Source organism: Elephas maximus, chromosome 6 (assembly GCF_024166365.1).
Source record: "Elephas maximus indicus isolate mEleMax1 chromosome 6, mEleMax1 primary haplotype, whole genome shotgun sequence".
NCBI lineage: Eukaryota > Metazoa > Chordata > Mammalia > Proboscidea > Elephantidae > Elephas > Elephas maximus.
In genome coordinates, this window is record NC_064824.1 from 46,112,422 (window position 1) to 46,134,867 (window position 22,446).

The following is a 22,446-nucleotide window of genomic DNA, read 5'->3' on the forward strand; positions in this document are numbered from 1 at the left end:
AGCCCGTGGAAATGTCTCCTCTTCTAGAGGTAATGGATTGTTTACCGATAAATTAAAAAAAACTTAACTGTATTTGTTTCTATCTAAAAAAATTAATGCTGTGAGAGTCAGTGTTAAAAGACATACAGGAGGAACTCAAAGCCTAGTTCTCTATAATTTTCCCAAACAGCTTTTGTTGTTTAAATGGCATGTTCCCAGCTGACTGAACACAAAGGAAGTGAAAGAACTTCAACTCAGCCAAGTGCTAATAATCTGGGATGACAGCAGCTCCTCCCAGCTGAGAAGTTTATGCTGAACAAAGTGCTCTGAATTTTTTATGGTTCTCAATTTTGCTTGCAATTCCCTTGCCAGCATACAAAAATGGCTGTTTTTTGTCAACTTCTTATGGACACTTTTTGAGCCACTTTTGTGAATTCAGGTGTGCAGTGCTGGCCCCCTCATGCTCTCTGTACATCTTGAAGGTGAAAACAGAGTCTAGTCGAGGGTCTTGCTTTCTCTTTCAGCCAGGACTTCCAATCAGTTCATTCTGGTTAGAACCCCTGCTGAGAGAATTTGCATTTCTAACAATTTTCCAGGTGATGCTAAACTGCTGATTAGGGACCAGTTCTGAGAACCACTAGAACAGTGGTTGTTAAAAATTTATTATGGATAAGAATCATCCGGGGATCTTGTCGAAACGTAGATCCTGATTCAGTATATCTGGGATGGAATGCGAATTCTCAGTAGGTGTTCGAATTGGAATGAACTGTTCAAAGCCCTGCTTTAAATTGTCTTGCTGGGGAGCTGTATTCTTTTTTTTAATTTTTATTGTGCTTTAAGTGAAAGTTTATGAATCAAGTCAGTCTCTCACACAAAAACTTTTATACACCTTGCTACATACTCCCAGTTGCTCTCCCCCTAATGAGACACTCCGCTGCCTCCCTCCACTCTTTTCGTGTCCATTTCACCAGCTTCTAACCCCCTCTACCCTCTCATCTCCCCTCCAGGCAGGAGATGCCAACATAGTCTCAAGTGTCCACCTGATCCAAGAAGCTCACTCCTCACCAGCATCCCTGTCCAAGCCATTGTCCAGTCCAATCCCTGTCCGAAGAGTTGGCTTCAGGAACGGTTCCTGTCCTGGGCCAACAGAAGGTCTGGGGGCCGTGACCACTGGGGTCCTTCTAGTCTCAGTCAGACCATTAAGCCTGGCTGTTTTACGAGAATTTGGGGTCTGCATCCCACTGCTCTCCTGTGGGGAGCTGTATTCTTAAGAAAAAAAAATCCAAACCAGTTGTCAGTTCTGATTCATGACGACTCCATATGTGCAGCATAGAGCTGGTTTTTAAGGCTATGATCTTTTGGAAGTAGATGGTCAGGTGCTTCTTCTAAGGTGCTTCTGGGTGGGTTCTAACTGCCAGTGTTTTGGTTAGTAGTTGGGCACTTAATCAATTGCACCACCCAGGGACTATGTACAGTCAATCCTCCATATCAGTGAGTTCCACGCCTGCAGATTGAACCAACCATGGATCAAAAATATTTGAAAAAAAAGTTCCAAAAAGTAAAATTTGAATTTGCAGTGTACCTACCACTCCCTGACCCACACAAATGAAGTGACGTGTAGGCAGCCCCTGCTGTAGCCTCCAGCCATTTCACAGATCCTCATTCTCTCTCCAGCACTCCTTGTTTGAGCACTGTTCATCTGTGTAACTACTTAATAGCATTTACACTGTATTAGGTATTATAATACTCTCATGGGTAAATTGTTGTTATTTCACTTTTTGGAATTTTTTTTGGTGATGCTATGTTTTTTCACTAATGGAATGGATGCTGAATCATTGTTGATAGTTTTGTATTTTTTGAAAAAATGGGGTGCCAGCTGCAAGTGAGACTTATCAATCTCATGTTCCATGAAGCACATCACACACACGGGACATATTGGTCCCATGGCGTATCACACTTCCTGGTTATGCTTGAGCCATAAAATATCTTTCTCAATGTTCCAAAAATACACATGAAATACTAAATAAGCATTGCACTTATTACTCATAATTGTTACCGGTTTGATTGAGAGTGGGCCATATTGCTACCATGTTCCATGAAGCACACTCATGGGACGAATCAGTCCCATGGCCCAGGAAAACCATTGCCATCAAGTCAATTCCAACTCACAGCGAACCTATACAACAGAGCAGAACTGCCCCCTAGGGTTTCCAAGGAGCAGCTGATGGATTTGAACTGCGGACCTTTTGGTTAGCAGTCAAGCTTTTAACCGCTGCACCACCATGGCCCAAGAAGTGCATCACAAAGTGTTTTTACCCACAGAATAACTCATTTACTTGAATATTTCTGAATGCTGGTAACTGTACCTTCCTAATAACACAAAGGAAACAGTAAACATATTTGCAAGCCTTCTCTCTCTGTAAACCAAAAAAACCCACTGCCGCCGAGTCTGTTCCAACTCACAGCAACCCTATAGGACAGTAGGGTTTCCAAGGAATGCCTGGTGAATTTGAACTGCTGATCTTTTGTTTAGCAGCCAAGCTGTTAACCACTACGCCACCAGGGTTTTCTTATCTTGCTACAGAAGCCAAAAGATATCTGGGAAGCATCCCCTCATACAAATGTCTTTCTACACTCAAATGTGGCGAATACCAACTTCCTTGTTTTTCAGGCAGTTGCATCAGTATTTGCCGTGATGTTAGACCATGATGTAAGGTGGCTCAAATGCCTGTCAATAAACCTCCAGGGACAGAAAAATGTAACACAGGCATATATATCCCCAGCCCATGAAAGGGATAAGTAATATAGAGATGATTTAAAGTGTACAGGAGGATGTGTGTAGGTTATATGCAAATACTACACCATTGTATATAGGATACTTCAGCATCCATGGATTTTGGTATCTGTGGGGGGTCCTGGACTCAATCCCCCACAGATACCAAGGAACGACTGTATTTTTCTTAGGACCCGAGTTTTCACACAGAAGGTTAGTTACCTTATTTACATGCGCTAGAAATGAAAGGAAACCCTGGTGGCATAATGGTTAAGAGCTACGGTTGCTAACCAAAAGGTTGGCAGTTCAAATCTACCAGGCGCTCCTTGGAAACCCTATGGGGTAGTTCTACTCTGTCCTGTAGGGTCGCTATGAGTCGGAATCAACTCGATGGCAACGGGTTTGGTTTTTGGTTTAGAAATGAAAAGCTGCGGATGGCAGGCAGGTTAGGGGAACACAAGCATTTCTAATTGATTTTGTCCCCATATTTTATCAGTGCTTCAACGTGCTGCAGTGTCTCTGACTTTTTGATATCAGTTGTTGTCTGGACAGAATATCACAGTATTAGCCTCAGGCACCATGATAGTAAGAGTTACATTGTAGGCTGGCCACCTAGTGGGGAATGTTCTGATCTCATTTTAGCTTTAAATATGAAGAACGTTAATTAAGGTTCAGGGCAGGTATGTACTAAATCCTTAGGGAGGAAAAACTAACAGATTTGTGTTCTTGCTGCCATTTCTGGTTCTGAAACTAGGATTTGTGTAATTAATCAGTTCCTTGTGGCGTAGCTTTTCTGCCTCTTATACACAGTTCTTAGAATAAAGCTACTATTTAAAAAATCAAGTACTTTTCACCTTGCAAATGGTCATAATTACTTGTTGAACTGATTATACAAAAATTTATTCCAATGCAGGAAGGGAATATAAGTCTTCTAAAAATGCAAAAATACCAAAATTGAACTTTATATTTCTTAGATATATATTACCTGAAACAAAAAACCTGCCTGAAGGCTGGTTTTTCTGCCAATTGGCCCCTAATCAACAATCGAGAATACCTTTACCTAGGCTGTTGCCAAAGATTCCAGCCTCCAACTGTAGCCCAATTCTCAATGAAAAGAAAAAGCAAATACTCCTGAAAACCGTGTACACTGCATTTTATCTTAGATTCAGTGTGATTGTCTTGTGTCTATTTTCTTCTTTGGTTTGGCCACAAGGATGCTCGGATCTTAATTTATGACCCACATCAAGTGATAGTTTAACACTTTACAATATACATTTCTGTGGAATAAATTTTTCCTTTAGCCTCAGATTCCTCAAGCCTCTTTTTTAGGTTGTCTTCTTTATATAGTACATATATTTTATAAGTCAGTGCATCCTTTTTGAAAATTAGATACATAATAAAATTTGTAAATACATAATAAAATTTTCTTATAATCAGATGTAGTTACTCGTCTTTTTTATTTGCTTGTTTGAATGCACGTAGGGAGACAGTCCAGTTGCCTGCCACCTCCTCATCTAGGTCCGAGCCGCATGTTGTCATTATTTCATCAGCTGGTAGGGCTGTCTTCCAAACCAGAGCTAAGTGACACAGAGTCTTCATTGTAGATGTGTTGAATGTGTGAATGCTATGACCTGCCAACATACCCTGATATATGTCAGTGTTACAGAAGGTTCTGCCAGCTCCTTGGTAAACAGCCTTTTTGTGGGGGGACGTGATGAGGTGTATGATTTCACCAATTATTACCATTCCCAATTAGATGGGGCCCAGGTGTGTGTTCATAAAACGTTAGTTACCTCACTCTCTATAAAATTAACGGCCCCACCTGACTTGATTCCAGGGCTTTCATGCATTTGATATTGTTCAGTTGGATATATTGCTGTGGTTCTATTCTGAAACGTCTTCAAGCAACCGGAGACCTGTCTTTTTGTTCTGAAACGTTCCAGTTGTTCAGGAGTGTAACTCCTTGCATACTCCTTTGTCATCAGTGAGCACTTACCTTATCTTTTTTTTTTTATCTTTGGTAGGCTGGTTGCTTTGTTTGGGCACACACTTCTTCACTGGTGGAGAGAGGAGAGTAGGGACCTTGCTCACTCACTCTCGTAAGGTAAGAATTGAAACTCTATTAGGAATAACCCTAAACTTTTCATTTGGGAACTCTGGGTTAGGCTGACAGATCCACATGGATACCTGAACATTGGAACTGTGTTTTCCTCTCCTTGAGCAGCTTTGGCAAGTTTTTCATCCCATTTTAACCTCTCTCTGCTTACTAAGCTGCTCTGGTTTTGGCTTAAGTTATGTTTCTGGTGAACCCAGGAAAGAATCTCCATGCCCAAGGATTGTAGATAAAGACCTCTCCACTTACCACATAGGAGCCCTGGTGGTACAGTGGTTAAGCACTAGGCTGCTAACTGAAAGTCAGTAGTTCGAATCCACCACCAGCAGCTCCCCAGGAGAAAAGACCTGGTGATCTGCTTGCATAAAGATTACAGCCAGGAAAACCCCTATGGGGTGGTTTTACTCTGTCCTGTAGGTTTGCTCTGAGTTGGAATCTACTCAATGGCACACAACAGCTTATCACATGATGGACTAATTTTGGTCCATTAAAAGATGACAGTCTCTCATTCACTTCTGAAGTGATAGGGTGTATGTGTGTGTGTGGCGGGGGGGTGCTCAAAGTAGATCAAGTGAAATACATTGCTAACTGTACTTTGTAAATATAAAAGAAAGAAAAAAAATTTTTTTTTTTTTTGTATGTGCTAAATATTAAGCATTTGTAAGTATAGGGCATTTAGATGTTAAGGTTTAGAAAATATCAGCTGGTCCAAAACAGGGTGCGGGTGCTACCCCAACAAAGAAGAGACAACAGCATAGATGTGGGCCCACTTAAAGTTGTGTGTTTTATTGATGACTACCTTTTACTTCTTTCATTTTGCCCCTTTGGTTTTAGGTGTGGTGCTTAACACAAAGGCCTGACTAGATTAGATTGTGAGGTCTGTTTCCATTTTCCCAGGTGAATAAAACAAATCCAAGGTCAGGCTGCAAAGGCCAAGGAATGCCTTTATGAGGCTTCCAGGGCCTGAGCCTAGTCTGCTGAGTTGTCTTCTCCCTTGTGTGGGCTCTCAGCTCCCAGCCCAGCCCTTCCCCTTGCAAACAGACCTCCCACCATGTATCTGATGGCTGGAGGAAGAAGCATCCCTAGGAAATACTCTGAGATTGTGAGCTGCTCTGGCCAAGGCCTGGATTACATCCCCATTTCTTGTTTAAAGAGCAGATTGAATTATTAGCACCTATGTTTGCTAATGGTAATTATATGTTTCAAGAACAAAGTAGAATTCTGTAGAATATCTCCTAAGTTGCTTTACTTCTTGCCTTTGTAAAAGGATGACGTTACACTAACCTAATTAAGCTCAAGAAAACAAGTAGGAATCTATATATTATCACTGTTTCCCCCAGGGCACATTGGGATGTGTGAGCTGTTACTTCAACTTGAAGGCTCTGCTATTAATAAACCCAAAGAATATGAACATCAGAGAAACGATGGTTCAGCATGGGCCATATGGAGATCATTGGGGTATCTTCCAAAGATAAAAAGGAAACTTAATTCCTTTTTAGTTACAGTGTTAAACACAGCATTAGGAATATAATAATAATAATAGTGATAATAAAAAATAATAACTATAATATTAACCATCTCTATCACCACCATCATAGCAGCTAGCATTTATTGGCTCCTGCTTTCTGCCAGGCACCAGACTAAGCCTTTTTAGAGGCACTGTCTCACTTAATCTTCATGGCACTCCTATCAGGGAGGTTCTATTATTATCCACATTTTACAGTGGAAGAAACTGAAGTTTAAGGAGATTAGGTATGTTTCCCAAGGTTCGATAGCCAAAAGTGGCAGAACTGGGATGCCACCTGCTAAGCAGTGCAGAATAGGGTCTGACCATTGTGAGGCATCAACCCAGCCTCAGGTATTTGTGGCTGTTCTCCAGTCGACTTTATTGTGATCTAAGACCCATGATTAAGCTGCTTCCAAGATATCCCAAATCTTGGCATTTCTGGCCCTATATTCTGTCACAGACTTAAAAGGAACAAAATCCTGTATTCCCACTGCAACCCCTCTGCAAAGACCTGACTTGACTCAGCAAGCTTCCCCAGTTTCCCCCAGATTTGATCATTAATTGGCCTTAGCTTTTCCCAAGTCACTGTACTGACTGCAGTGCCCTCACTGGCCCAAGGTGGGGGGATGAGAACTTGGAAGCACCATGTGGTGGTTGATAAAACTGTTGGCAAACAGGCAAGTGGCCTGGTTTCATATGTATGTCTGTGTGTGTGTTTACATTTGAAATGCTGTTGAAAATAAAGCCTCATTTCCATAGGACTCTGTATCAGTTATCTGTTGCACAACAAGCTACCCCAAAACCTAGCAACTTAAAATAACAACTATTTTATTTGCTCATGGTTCTGTGGGTCAGCTATTTGGGCTGGACTGGTTGAGTGGTTCATCTACTAGTCTCACCTGGGGTCTCTCACACCCCTGCAGTTAACTGGTGCCTCAGTTGATCTAGGGGGCCTCAGCTGGGGCAACTCATCTCTGACATGGGGTCTCATCCTTCATTAGGCTAGATCAGGCCCCTTCACATGACATAACTGTCTTGCAGGAGAACAAAAGTGGGAGCTGCAAAGCCTCTTGAAGCCGAGGCTCAGAAATCACACACTCACAGTTTGCCACGTTTTATTGGTCACAGAAAGTCACAGGGCCAGCTTAGATTCAAGGAGTGAGGAAATAGACGCCACTTAACCCTTAATGGGAGTGAGTAGCTGTACAGAACTCATAGCCATTTTTAATGTATCATAGGCCGTTAACTTTGATATGAACAGTCTGAAATTATTTTATTTTGCTCTTAATCCTGGGATTCCATCCCAACTGAGTGAGGCCCATCTGAGAGAGGAGAAGCCTAGAAAACAGAGATGTTCTGTAACATACCCCAGAATGCAGTAATAAAGATAATAATAACAGCAGACGCTCACATTGCTCTTACTATATCCCAAGTACTGTTCCAAGTTTTTTACATATAGTAACTCATTTGATCATTACAAAGTCTTATGAGGAAGGACTATTTTAATCACCATTTTATGGGTGAGGCACAACTCTCAGTAACTTCTCCAAAATCATACAGCTAGTAAATGGCTGGACTGAAATTCCACCCGAGGCAGCCTGTCTCCAGAGTCTGCATTAACCCTGATTGCCTTTCAAGTTAATGGAAACTCACTCTTCTGGACTCTTAGCAGACTGTCATGAAGCGTGTAATTTTTTGGGGGGGACAGGGGGATTGGTGATATGGAGAAGGTCACTGAACTTTTTCTCTTTCTACTTAATGCGGCCAAAAATGGGTCCAGTCACATGGTGCCATCAAGTCAATTCCGACTCATAGCAACCCTGTAGGACAGAGTAGAACTGCCTCATAGGGTTTCCTAGGCTGAAATATTTATAGGTGCAGATCACCAGGTCTTTTCTCCCACAGAGCAACCGGCTGACCTTTTGGTTAGCAGCTGAGCACTTAACCATTGCACCACCATAGTAGGAGACCGTAATATGGAAATAATAAAGGAACTTGTGATCCCATGGATCCTGGCTCAATAGTATCTCCTGGGTGGGTAGGTTGGTTAGAGGTTACACTGCTTTTGTGCTAGAGAGGAGTTGAAAGAATGAGAATACTTAATGACGTTCTTCCTAGACTTTTAGATAGCCTCTTGCTCTTGGCTTCAGGCAGGTAGACAGCCTCAGCCCCAAAGAAGAGAATGTTGTGTTTCTTTAGCATTTTGTTTAAAGACTATCCCAGAGAGAGGGTGGGTTAATAGCCTCTTTTATGTAGTATTTGTAGGATTAAATGCAGTCCAATCTCCAGGTGGTACTAATGGTTCATCTAAGGAAAATGATGTATTTCATTGACATTTAAGAGATCATCAGAAGGAAATCCCGATGGCTTAGTGGTGAAGTGCTATGGCTATTAACCAAAAGGTCAGCAGTTCAAATCTACCAGGTGCTCCTTGGAAACTATTGGGCAGTTCTACCCTGTCCTATAGGGTCACTATGAGTCGGAAATCAACTCAATGGCACAGGGTTTGTTTTTTGTTGTTGTTGCAGTGAGTGAAGTGGTCCATTGTGCCCATATCTCAGTCTGATGGGCTTGGAGCACCTTCAAGGACCAGGGTTAGACTTGAGTCTCAAACTGGTGGTTTTTCATTTTGCATTTAGCACTAGAGTTGGGGAGAGATACCAGTCTCAAAGGGAAGTGACTCAAGCCATCGAGCATTTTTTCCTCATCAAATTCCACTGTTTTCTTGACTCCACAGCTAACCGATGTCCTTATCCTCTTACATTGACTCAAGTTGGCATCAATGACTGTTCCCCTGCTGCTGAAAGGGATTTGCCGTAAGTTCTGAACGAGAGCCTACATGTTAACCGTAATATCTAATCCAGCTGGAATATGGGCAGTCTGGATATGCACAGCCCACCCACAAGGGAAGGTAGAGCATGCTGCAGGGACTAGGGAGACCCAAGCTGCTGACTGGCCCTCGTCTTCATCACCTGTCTCCCTCCCACGCCAGGAACTTGCCTGAAGGCCTGATTTCTGGATTGTAAAACACGAAATCCTGTGGGTGTTTTTTTCCCCATACTAGTGGAAATTCTGTTACCTTGACAGTCTTTTCCGTCAGGTAAACCTGAAGAGTTTATGGTGCTATCTCGAATTAAACACTTTTTCCTTTTGGATGCTTGCTTCTCCCTTTTCTTATTTAAACAGCTGGGACAGTTTAACCCCTTGCATGGAGGTTAAAACCTGAAAGGTAGGTCTTGAGGGCAGAGCTAGGGCCTGTCCTCTCTCCAAACAGTACTTTACTGCAGGCTCTTGCAACTGAATAGCTCAGCCTGCCTTTAGGACAGAATGGCAGAGAACAGGACGTAGGCAGGAAGCAGCTTTTTGTTTCAGAGGCCTTTGGGGCTGTTTTTTTCCTGTCATAAACTTAATTGCTCCCTGTGATGTATCTAGCAAACACCCCAGTACCCTGTTAGCCCCCGCCTGCGTGGTTGTTCAGGACTACCAAAGCCTGCAGCTTTGTTTTTTTAGCAGGTTTGGTTGATTAAAATTAGTTTGCATTTGGCTTTTGCTGTCATTGCCTATCTGGGGGGACTGGTGGTACTCAGGAGTTAGTGTGTTCCGCTGCTAATGGAAAGGTCAGAGGTTTGAATCTCCCCAGAGGTGCCTCGGAAGAAAGACCTGGCAATCTACTAACAAAAAATCAGCCATTGAACATCCTGTGGAGCACACTTCTACTCTGACACACATGGGGTCAGTTGACTGGACGACACCTGGTACTGGTTTTTGGTGGTGCCCAGGAGAAGGCTGAGAGTCTGTGTGTGTTTAGGGGGAATTGGGAGCATGATAGGCAGCTGGGTCTGCAAGGACAGTGGGTGAGTAGGCATGATTTAGAGGGCTTACAAAATTGTGGTTCTCCACAGTGTCCTCAGTGAATGAAAGCATCCTGTGTCTCCTGAAGGCTGGGGTAGGGGTGGGGATTATGCTCTTTATCCCCATTGCAGTGTTTCCTTGAACCCACTGCAGTTTTCCCTCACCCTTGGATTGCTGGGTTTAATTGTTTCTGTTGTTGGTTGTATGACCAGTGTTTCAGGAAGATAATACTTGAAAGTTTGTGTAAGCCACTCCGTGTTTTCAGCAGAGAAGACTATTGGTTAATAATAAACACAGAAAGGAAGTAACAAAAAAGAAAAAAAAAAAAAAAGGAACTTTAGGCTGGCTCTTGGCAAGGAAGAAGCTGGGAGAGAGTTCTGAATAGTTAGAATATATATTTAAACACCTGCATGTCCGTGTGTCAGATTCTAACCCATAGTAATAGCCACTTTAGCAACTTTCTTATAATCCTCAGTGGGTCTTTTCTTTAAAGGTTGTGATCAACAATTTAACCAAAACATAGCATTTCAAATTTATCCTTAAGTTGTTCTTGAAATTTTATCTTCAGGAAGTCTTTCTAGAGTAGAGATGGAAGCGTCCTCTCGTGGTATCTGAACATGACAAGCCCAGGTGTGATTTTCCTCTTCTCACCATGATTGCTTTCCATATTTAGCCTCTGTGAACATTGAGTACTGTCTTCTTATTACCTGTGGTTCCTTCCTGTTCACTAAGTGTGAGCCTTTGACAGGATAAAAAGGGCAAAGGTTGTTAGCTCCTGGATGTCAGGTCTGTGCTAACCACCCAGTGTGACACCATCCTGACGGATGATGCATAAATGTGTTTGGACAGTAATGTATACGCTCTGATCCTGGGGACCAAGCATCGGGTTTGCATTTAAACTTCAGGTGTGCTTTAACCAAGTATGTGGTCAAGCCTTTTCATTTAAGTTTACTTTGAAGCCTCAGCAATCTATCCAGAAACATGGTGTGATGTTTGTTGCCCAAAAGAAATCTAATATGAAGTAATAAGTAATAAGACTGTTGGTTCAGTCTCCACAAACTTAAATCAGTTTATTTTCTATATGTATTTTTAGTAGCACCCTATTTATAATCACCCCCAAAAGAATAAGTTGGAGTAATACAATATGAAGAATAGTGGGGGATTCAGATTAATTGAGAAAAGAGAATCCGTAATGCATCTGCTGATTTGCTCTTGAGGTTGGTTTAACTCTGACAGTAGCAAGGTTTTCAATTTTCAAGCCTTTACAAATGAACCACCATAGTAGAGGCCCTTACTTTCTCTTGTCAACGTGTATATTTACACTGTCACAATAAAATTTTATGCTAGTTTTATATAAGCAACAGTAGCAGTAGCTGCTGTCAAGTTGATTCCAACTCATGACAACCCCATATGTGTCAGAGTAGACCTGTGCTCCATAGGGTTTTCAGTAGCTGATTCTTTCGAAGTAGATTGTTAGACCTTTCTTCCTCTGGTTGGACTCGAACCTCCTCCAACCTTTTGGGTAGCAGCCGAATGCATTAACCATTTGTACAAGCAAATGAGGCAATAATCAAGAACAGAGAATCAGGTAGAGCTCCTGTAGACTGTCTCTCCACTGAAGTTATGGATGTCTTCTTTCTCATTTCTCACCTATCTCCAGCCTATACCTGTTATCACTGGGGTCCTAATGTATAGTTCTGTGGGTAGCTTTCCTTGAATTGTGAGCTGAAGTACAGACTTTAAATACAGGGTTGTAAGATGTTAGAGAGGAAAGCGACATTGATTTATTTGCCCTCTTCTTGCCAACTTGAGAAACCTGTCTCATCAGGTAATGAACAACTGCTCTTATCCTGCCTAGTGACTTCAAGAGAGCCATTATTCATCCCATCATTACTGTTCCCCCTGAGTCATCCACACTGGATTGTATTGGTTTCAACTGAATAAGAATCTTCAGGCAATGGAAGTCTAGGGACAGGGTGTGTGCTCAGTAGGGATTATATAAATGTACCTCTGACATGGAGCCACAGCTTACTCTGAAAAAATATTTAATAGGGACAGGTCTTCAGCCATGTGTCTATTTGAGAAATTGTATTGGCCAATATGGGTCAAAAGTGGCCATCTGAATGGTAAATGTAGAATGATTATATGAGCAACCAGCCTTTCCAGCCTGCCATGTGTTGATCTAAAGGGCAAAGATACTGCTGTTAAAATGAATGGTAATTTGGGGGTACCTCCTGCCTGTACCTTCTTAGTAATGCTGCAGGTTGACCACTGAGTGTTCAGTGTGGATCATAGTAACACCTCTCTAAGGCTCTGCTCTTGTGACTATGCTGAGCTAGCCTAACACTTAAAAAGACCTGTGCCATTATAAATGAGTACTACCAAAAGACAACTGGAGTTGTTTCCGTTTTCCAAATACCACCTGTCCTCTTTTGTGTCACTCTTCTCTCAGGTCCGATTGTATATGATTTGGATGACAACTATGAGACTGAACTCTCCTGGATCAAATTTGGGTGAATGGTAGGTAGAGAGCTCAACATTGGTTGGCACATGTGTTTAGACCCAGTTCATTTCAAAATTCAGTTTAAAGTTCTTCATGTTTATGTTCAGAGCAGATCTAGAGAACCTTAGTTTGAAGTGAGAGCTCTATTTTGAGATTTAGTTGAAACATCCCATGTTCATAGGAGAGCTTTAAATGTAGAAAATATTCAAGGCAGAATGCTGGGCGTAAGTGTGTGGGTCAGTAGGAAATCCTCCCTCTTCTGCAGAGTCTTAACTAATCCTCCTTGGGTTTAAGTAAAATCAACAGTTGCTATTACAACAGCTACTCTGTCACCTTTCTCTATCTTCAGGCACTTGAAATACATCATTAAACAGCATCAGAATTAATCCAAGGCCCTTTAGACTGTAGACTGAGTTCCTTGGGGCAGGAACCTTGTCTTCTTCATCTTGAATTCCTAGGACTAAAGAAAATAAATGTTTTATAAGCAGGTATGTATGGAATAATTAGTAGCTGTGCAAAGCAAAACAAATTGTGATCCCAGAGCCCCAGCAGTTTGACGGCATGCCCTATAGGGTCCTTGTTAGGTAGAAACCTGCTTCCAGGCGGGGAGCAGCTGCTCTGGGATTCTTGAAGAGGGCCTGCTTGGAGAGGCAATAATGCGTGCCCTGTGGCGGAGTGACTTTTACCGTTGCCTGTGATTCCTGTGTTGAAAGAGGAAGGCCCGGCCCAGACAAATGCTAAGGAAACAAAACCAACTCTTTTATTACTCTCTACAACATTTATAGCCAAGTCCTATTCGATGCCCTTATCCTTGAGGCATTCTGACAGCCATTTTAATGATTTATTTTCTTTTTCACGACCAAAAAACAAATAAAATATTTTATTACCTTTTGGGTCGACTTGATGTCTTTCTCTTTATTTCATCACTTTCTGGGTCTATAAAATTCCCCTTACCTTTTGGTTTTTATAACTTGAGGATAGGAATTCTGCTTTTTTCATTCCTTGGCTGAGGGCTTTTTCTTAGTCTGATTTTGTTGTTATTGTTGTTTTCCTATATCTCCAGTCTATTTTCGTTGTTTTGTTTGCATGTGTGTGGTAAGGGGTAGTTGAGGAGAGGGAGGAGAAAGAGGGCTCAAGAAAGACCACATGTTTGCAATAATACACGGCAGGGAAGGTTTTGAATGAGAATAAAAAAATTTTTTTTTCAATGCTATTCTCTACTATTTTGAGATAGGAGAAAAGAGGAGCCATCAATGCTGAAGGAGGAAGAAGAGAGGTGGTTGTGCTGGTTGAAGAAGAAAATAGCCTGCTGTTGAAATTTGTTCTGTGGTTTCCTTACAAGGATCTACCATAAAAACAAATGATCTGTGTGAAAACCCATGGGGATGTGATTACTACTCTCCATTCTGAATTGTTGTCTTCAACCCAAGCTGCCTGCTTTACTGCTCCCAGGCTCATTTGTCTCCTCTTTGCCCTTTTGGTCATTTCTGCCTCATTCGCCATATGGCTCCTTATAATGGGGTGTCAACAGCAGGACATACTCTCAGACCAGTCATCATGTATCACAAAAGCTACTTGACCACATGTGTGGATTTGTAGGGACAAAGCTCTTCTTGGGGAGGCAATTTCAAGTCTGACTTGATGCAGCATGCAGTTTTGCCAAGTTAAGTAGTACAACTTAAGTGATTCTAGATGTCTGCCTTCCGCCCTTCTAGTTTCTTCACCACTGGCTCCAAAGAGGCCCTCAGAATTGAAAGAGGGCTTCAGGTATCTTTTCCTTCAAGAATCCTGATCTCCAAGTACAGAAATCCATTTGACAAGATCCCCATTTGTGGCTGCTCATCCATCCTCTGCTTGCAGACTTCCATTGCCTGGGAACTCATTGCTCTCCAGCAGCCAGTTTCCTTGTTGGGCATTTCAAAATTTGACCCCAGATCGGTCTCCCTGCAGCTTCTGTGAAGTCATCCTCTGAAGTAATTGTCTCCTCTCCAACTAGTTGAAAAGTTATCAGTTGAAGTCTAACTCTCAATTCTTCTACCCCTACCTCAAAGTTTTCTTTTCCTTGGGCTGAAGAAGTGTCACTCTCTGAAATATCCTAATGAAGGTGTATCTATAACCATCCTGGACATCTGGTTCTGTTCTGTGTGCCTTCTAATCAGAGTCCACACAGAACTGGATGTAATAATTCCAAAGGTGACCTAATTCATGAAGAAGAATTTTGCTTGAACCAGATGTTGTAATCTAAAGATGAGGCTCATTGTGTATTAGTAGCTTCTTTAAGCAGCAGAATAGTATAGATAGAGAGACATGGTTTTTTAATTACTTAAAAAATTCATATAAAGTCACTTTTATATAATGAGGTTGACTGTTCTATGCCTATACCATTGATTATTTGAACCAAAACACAAAACTTTAACATGATGTTGGTTTCAACTTGAGGTTTTAGTATAACAATTTTTTTTAGGTTAATTCGGTTATGAAACATATTGTGCCATCAGTAGGTTTGACAAGAAGTCTTCTTATCTTCATTCGAGTAGGTGATAAGAGTGTTAAACAGATTCTCTAAAGTCAGAGCTCTGCAGCATACTTTAGAACGTTTAGGTTTGAGGCTTGTCTATTTAAAAACATTCTTTGGCAGCTCATAATTTTCTATCATTTCTACAAGGATAAAATATTTTATATATTGCCTTGCCAGAATCCAGATTGTGTGTGAAATTCCACTGATTTAATAGCTTGATAACTATGTCATAAAGGAGAAAGGAGAAATGAGATTTTTGGGGGCATACTTTGTATAGCCTTTTCATGTATAGTGGAACATATATGTACCACTTATATTTTTCATGTTTGGGGTTTATTGGGAGGCTCATTTCCCATTTATACTACTTCCTGGCATTGGGGTGGGGCCACGTGTAACTACGTAGAACAGAAGTTCGTTGGCGCCATATCGCTGTGTTGAGAGGTTAGCGTACGAGGTGGAGCATCCCAGAGGAGTTATTGGGTGGAGCTTTGGTCTCTTTGGATTTCTGCACAGCAAGATAAGCCTTATAAGTATATTTACTGTTTCCTGTGAGTTATTGGGAAGGTATGTTTTTTGGGATTAGGTAATATCCAAATGAATAACTTATTTTCAGGCGCAATATAGCCTAAGCACACATTCTATTGTGCTGCAAGACCGCTGGGGCGTGTAAGTCCCACCTATCCTACCACCAGAGTACACTGGGACATATGTATCTCAGAGTAATATTTATCAAAATCCATCTTACCTAACAAAAATTTACCAACACTCCATGATTCAGCACTCATTCCATTACTGAAAAAAAAATTACATCACCAAAAAATTGCAAACATAAAATAATTTGTTCATAAAATGGTTATCTTGGTTTACCCATTCTAGATCTTACTAATCACTTTTTTCTGCTTTCTCATAAACCAAATATTTAATAATGTGCACCTTCATTTATTCATAAAAGTGCAGATTATTATTAAAGAGATATTTATTTGAAAATTATCCTTGTCTAGTCCAGTACACAATACATAGGGTGTGGCTCCTGTCTTTAACAACTTTATAATCTAAATTCAGATGGCCACGAGACACGTGAAAAAATACTCAATGTCATTAGCCATCAGAGAGATGCAAATCAAAATGACAATAATAAGATACCATTTCATTCCCATGAGAATGGCTAAGATAATAAAATAACAAATGTTGGTGAGGATGTGGGAAAACTGGAACCCTTATCTTTTGCTGGTGGGTATGCAAAATGGTATAGCCGTTGTGGAAAACTGTGTGTTGGGTCCTTAAAAAACTAAAAATAGAACTACTATATGACCCAATAATTCCTCTTCTAGGTATATGCCCAAAAGACTTGAAAGCAGAGACTCAAAGAGATACTTGTATACCAGTGTTTACTGCAGCACTGTTCACAATAGCCAAAAGGTGGAAACAACCTAAATATCCATCAATGGATGAATGGATAAACAAAATATGGCACATACATACAATGGAATACTACTCAGGCAGTAGGAGAAATGAAGTCTTGATACGTGGTATAGTATGGATGAAGCTGGAAGACACTATGTGGTGTGAAATAAGCCAATCGCAAAAGGACAAATATTGTATGACCTCACTTATATAAAAAAACAAGGAAAGGCAAATGTATAGAGACCAAAGTTTTTTCATGGTTACTAGGAGTGGGAAAATAAGGGGTTATTGCTTACAGAGTACTATTTTTGGTTTATGGTGATGGAAGAATCACATTGATAAGGGTAGGGTTGCTCAGCCGATTAATGTAAATGTCGACAATAAGCTACAATTTATAACAATGACACACAGACACACACGAAAGGACAGTAGCTACTTATGTAGGATTGGAGGTTTAGGATAATGGATTCAAGGGGTATCCAGTTAATTGGCCTAATAACATGTTTAGTGCTTCTGTTCTACCTCCTAGTTCATTGTGTAGTGCCTGGGGTCTTAAAAGCTTGCAAGTGGCCATCCAAGGCAAAATTGGTCTCTATTTACCTGGAGCAATGAAGGAAAAAGGAGAGTCAGGGATAGGAGGAGGATCTGGACTGTGTGGCTAACTGCCTCCATGAGCAGCTGTCTCCTTTGCCAGGAGATCAGAAGAACTGGCTGGTGCCCAGCTACCATTACTGAACATTTTGATCAGCAGCTCTATAGAAGAGTCCTGATTAAAAGTGGGAAAATGCAGAACAAAATTTCAAATTCTTATGAAATCCAGATGTTCTATAGCCATGGAGGCTAGAAGAATCTCTAAAACTATTGCCCTAAGATAATCTTTAAACTTTAAACCAAAAGTATCCCCTAAGGTCTTCTTAAAACCAAACAATAATTTAGCTTAACTAGTAAAAAATACCTGCCTTGAGCATTATGCTCTTTTAAAATCTGCCTATATGGGATCAAAGTGGCAATAGCAACTCGATAGATTAGATAGGAACTTTTGGGGGCAGTGAGTTGATGATAATGATAGAGAAACAACTCAGAAAGGGAGGATGAGAACGGTTGCACAACTCAGAGTATCAGTGCCACTGAATTGTACACGTAGAAAGTAGAATTGGTGTTGTTTTTGATGTGCATATTCTCAACATCTACAAAATACAACTTTATAATCTATATTGAAGAAAAGGATATGTAATTATGATACTCTGTTGATAATATAGGGAGCCCTAGTAGCACTGTAGTTAAAGCACTGAAGTGCTACCCGAAAGATCAGTGGTTCAAAACACCAGTGGCTCTGAAAAAAAAAAAAAAGCTCTGCAGGAGAAAAATGTGGCATCCTGCTTTCATAGAGATTTACAGCCTTGGAAACCGTATGGGGTCGCTATGAGTCAGAATCGACTTGATGGCAGTGGGTTTGGTTTTGGTTAATAATGTATATGTGTATGTATCTGTATATAATATGAGAGTGTGTATATACCTCTGTGTGTGTGCATGTATGTGTTTGTATTAGTATATAATAAAGATGCAGTTTAAAACACACAGTATAGTAAATATCACCTAGTAAAGGCATGCCCAATAGAGCAGGTAGCTGCCTGGTGAGATCAAGGACAAAAAAGACAAGGGAGGTAAAATTTGAGCTGGGCTTTACAGAATGAGGAGTAGACCACTAATTTTAGAAAAGATGGAATTGCAGTCAAAGAAAGGAATAGAGCCTCCATTGATAAGCTGCCTGGAACTTGGATTACAACCCCCTGGCCTACCCAGACCCTTTATGTCCTATGATGACTGCCCAACGCTCAGACCTGTGGCTCTTGGTCATGTTAACTACTGAATCTTGCTCTGACAACCATTTGACTCACCCACCTCCAGACTATGTTTGATTTTTTAATTTGGTGGGGCATTAGGGCCAGACAGGTGACTACAGGCAATTGCCAGGATCTGTCTGGTGGCCACCTACCTCCTATCGTGGCAGCCACCTCCCAAATTATATAGAAAGCAATATTGTGACCCTAAAAGGCAGTACATACAGAGCCACATAGAATGTATATCTGTTCGACAAACTTCAAAATTAGGGTAGTACCTATGCTTTAAGCTAGTGACTGTAATAACCAAAACAAAAAACAGCTGTTGTCCAGCCGATTCTGACTCATGGCTACTCCACGTGTGTCAGAGGAGAGCTGTGTCAGAGTAGGCTGTGACCTTCCAGAAGCAGATTGCCACACCTTTCTTCCAAAGTGCCTCTGGGTAGGTTCAAACTGCCAATCTTTCAGTTAGTAGTTGAGCACTTAACCAATTACACTACTTAGGGACTGCTAAACTAACAACAACTCTACTAAAAAGAAAACTTGCCTCACACACACACCCATTATCCCCGTGCCCTGAAACATCCAACCATCTTCACTTTGAACATCTCATCTGCTTTCATCCTCAGTTGAATTGTTTGTGAAGGTTTGAAGTGGATCAGTTCAGCTGCATTTGCGTTTTCTAGAGCATGAATAATGGTCTTTCAGTTACGACGTAAAATAACTGAGGAACTGTGGAAAATGAGGAACCAAATGCACAGCCTGGTTATTTAGATGCAGGTGGAGCTGGCAGCATCTGTAGTTAGAGAAACTGCCCTCAAGCACGTGAGCTGAGTAAATTTGATCAGTGTTGCACAGAGAGAAAAAACCTGGAACAGCACAGTGTCTTTTTTTTTTTTTTTAATGGATTTCTGACTACTCCCCCATTTGTTTGGGAAAAGGTCCGTTGTTTCCATCAAATGTATAGCCAATTGGCTAAGACGGTAACTTGCAAAGCTGGCTGGGATTCTGTTTTTAGTGTCCTGGCAGTAAAGAGATGTTTATTATATTTGGATACCTTAGCTGTTCTTCCATCTGGCCATTTCCTCCTGTCTCTTATTCCACTTCACCTTGTTCTTTGGGAGCCAGTAGTGTTGCCTTTTTGTAAAGAAAACGGATGTAAATTACCAGGGGCAGTGAAACAGCTCACGCATTGCTTTTTGGCTCAGAGGGCGGACGTTTTGGGAGTCAGCAGCAGGACACTTTGCCATGTGATCTGCAGGGGCCTGGGATGGATGAGCTGTGTGAACAAATCTCATGCCTATCGGGCACTCCATTGTCCATTCTCTGCAGTGAGTGACTTCAGCAGGTGGGGATGCAGAACCTGTTTATGGGACCACTAGCTTTGGCAGCCAAACCTGCCACTCAGATAAAAAGAAAGAGCAAACTGTGTCATCTTCTTACACAACCTGGCACCATTTCCTTCCTCCAAGTTTCTTATCCACAATTGAAAGTGAAAAAAAGCTGGACAGGAATTAGCGTTTTTGAGTGCTTACCGTATGCCAGGCATTGTAAAAAACACTTGACAGTTAATTTCCACTGTGTTGTGTTTAATTCTTACATACAGCCCTAAAGTTTAGGTGTTACTGTTCTGATTTATAAATGAGGAAACTGAGACTCAGAGAATTTATGCAACTTGCTCAGGTTAAACAGCTCCCAAGTAATGGATTTCAGGATCTGAACCCAGGTCTCCCTGACTCCAGTGAAATCCAACATACACTAAGTCTTGAGAACAACTTCTTGCATTCTATTGGGGGTTAGAGGTTTACATACTTGGAATGAGAAGCAATTAGGCTTCAGCAAGCCTTATTACATAACAAGTAACATATGGACAATGGCTCATTGTTCTTCCCTCTATTGTTACTTAGTGTTAGAGCTTTAACATTTTTCATCTTTTAGAAAATCTAAAATATTGTAAAGACAACATCTTGTCACCATTCTGATTGGAGGTCAGTGCAAAATTTACTTCAAGTCAGTTTTCTATCCCTTTGCCCCTCGTTGCCAGAATGAGAGGAGACAGTGCTATCTGATGAACGTCAGACAACAAAAGTGGTGAAGGCTGCACGGTGTGACCCCCGTTCACGGAGCAGAGTTTCTAAAAGTTACAGAACTCTGCATCACCAAGGACTTCAGACTGACACTCGCAGCTCTCACCTTGCCTTTGAAATTTTGTTTTCCTTTAAGCTTGAGAAACGCCTTTAATGCTTTCCTCCTGATACACGTGCATTGTAGACATGATCTTCTAAGCCAAAAGACTATTGTATGAGGTCTTGGAAACCTGTTGGTGGTATACATTCTTCTCTTTCTCAACAAATGGTGTGTCCCTACACTTACTCTAGCCAGTAGGTCTTCTCAATAAATCCATCAAAGGCCAGGCCAGTCTGCACAAAGCCTGCTTTCAAGCCTTCCCCAATGGGATGGAAGGGATGAAAGGCGGCCCTGTAGAGCTTGGTGGAATGGAAATTAATGTTCTTATCCAACTCAAGAGTAAAACCACGCATCTATCAGTTTTCGTTCCTGTCTGGCAACGACAGTGGTGGGAAGATTACTTATTGTTCCTTCATTAGCCAATTTGTAAATTCACAAGTTTGGGAGCAAGGAAAACATTTCCAGCTGTGCAGGGCAATTTCAGAGTCACTGGCTAGCGGCAGGCCAGAGACAGAGGTGCATGCTGGGAGGCCTGCCTTCCTTTCCCACAGTGATGCTCAAGTGCCAGTCCTCAGTAAGGACTGACAGGAAGTCTGTGTATCGAATTACCTGGCCAGATCAGAGAGCTTCCATTTCTCCTGGCATAATTACGGGTCTTCGATGGTGTTTAGAAAGTCTACAATTATGCAGATGACTTTCAGAGGCAACACAATATATTTTACCTCTCAAACTAAGTCCACCCATCTCAATAACTCTCAGCAGCTGGCTGACAGTGCTGATAACTATTGTAAAATCCAGAGCCTTGGTGTTGGGGAATTGCCCATGAAGCACAGAGAGCTATGCAACTTATTTGAAGGAGATTTTACATTCCAGACAGGGGTGATTAAAAAGACGAGCTGTATTGCTCAGATCAGCACATATGCCACTAATGTAACTTTTTCCCAGGTTTCTAAAATGGGGTCTGTTCCTGTTTGCAGGGTTGATGAGTGCCCACAAAGTCATTTTGATTTGTTATTTTTTAAACTGGCCATTCTGGATATCCAGGAGTTAATCAGTTGACAGAGGGCTGCTGCTAATTCATAATTTATAATCCCTTTTGGAAATGTCTGTTGCTGCTCATGTCTTCGAAGCCAGGTCACAATCCCCTCTGCATTCTCTGTCCTAAAACGGTGACATGTAGTCTTGGTAGAGCCAAACTCATCTTGCAACGTCAGTTCGTACGTTATCTGTATTCTCCCCAGTTTTTTAAATTAACAGTAAGAAGCTTAGTTGGTTTAGGAATTCTCTCAGATTTGGTATTTTGCAAAACTGGTAAGGAATCTTTCAGCCTAAGCTAAAACTAAAGCAGCCGTATCATCAGCAGAAATTTCCTACAGACAGAATTCTACTCCTTTTATTTGTTATCTTTCCTCATTTTTTTTTTTTTTTTTTTCCACAAAGAGAAAAGGAAATACCGGGATTGGAAAGTCTGTCTTTTTGTACCTGGTGAGAAGGTAGATTTTGGCCAACTTTTCTTGAAGATTTAATCAGTGTTTGCTGTCAAAGAAGAGAAATGTCGTAGCTCTGTGAAGATGCTTTGTCTGTCTTGACAAACACAGTGAAGGTGATGGTAGGCCCTGTGTGGAAAAGTGAGGGGAATACTTTTTTTATGATTGGAATACAAAAAGACAGATTTACTAGGGGTTCTGCTGTTTTTTCCCCCCTAAACTTCCTGATTCAGCGGGCCGTGCAGGAACAGGTACAATGTTATATGCTGTTACACAAGTGAA

General features: G+C 41.3%; 1 protein-coding gene across 5 annotated transcripts in view; it reads left to right on the top strand.

Annotated features, from left to right (window-relative positions):
* The window catches only part of LYPD6B (LY6/PLAUR domain containing 6B), a 232,434-nt gene that overhangs the window by 153,743 nt on the left and 56,245 nt on the right, over positions 1-22,446 (top strand). For 2 of the 5 annotated variants that reach the window (XM_049887167.1, XM_049887168.1), the window contains exons 2-3: positions 4,777-4,856; positions 9,110-9,188. The exons of 1 other annotated variant lie outside the window; for it this stretch is intronic. The gene's annotated coding sequence lies outside the window, so the exon portion shown is untranslated. The remainder of the gene's footprint in view (positions 1-4,776; positions 4,857-9,109; positions 9,189-22,446) is intronic. 2 more of the 5 variants (XM_049887169.1, XM_049887170.1) reach the window with 1 other exon arrangement.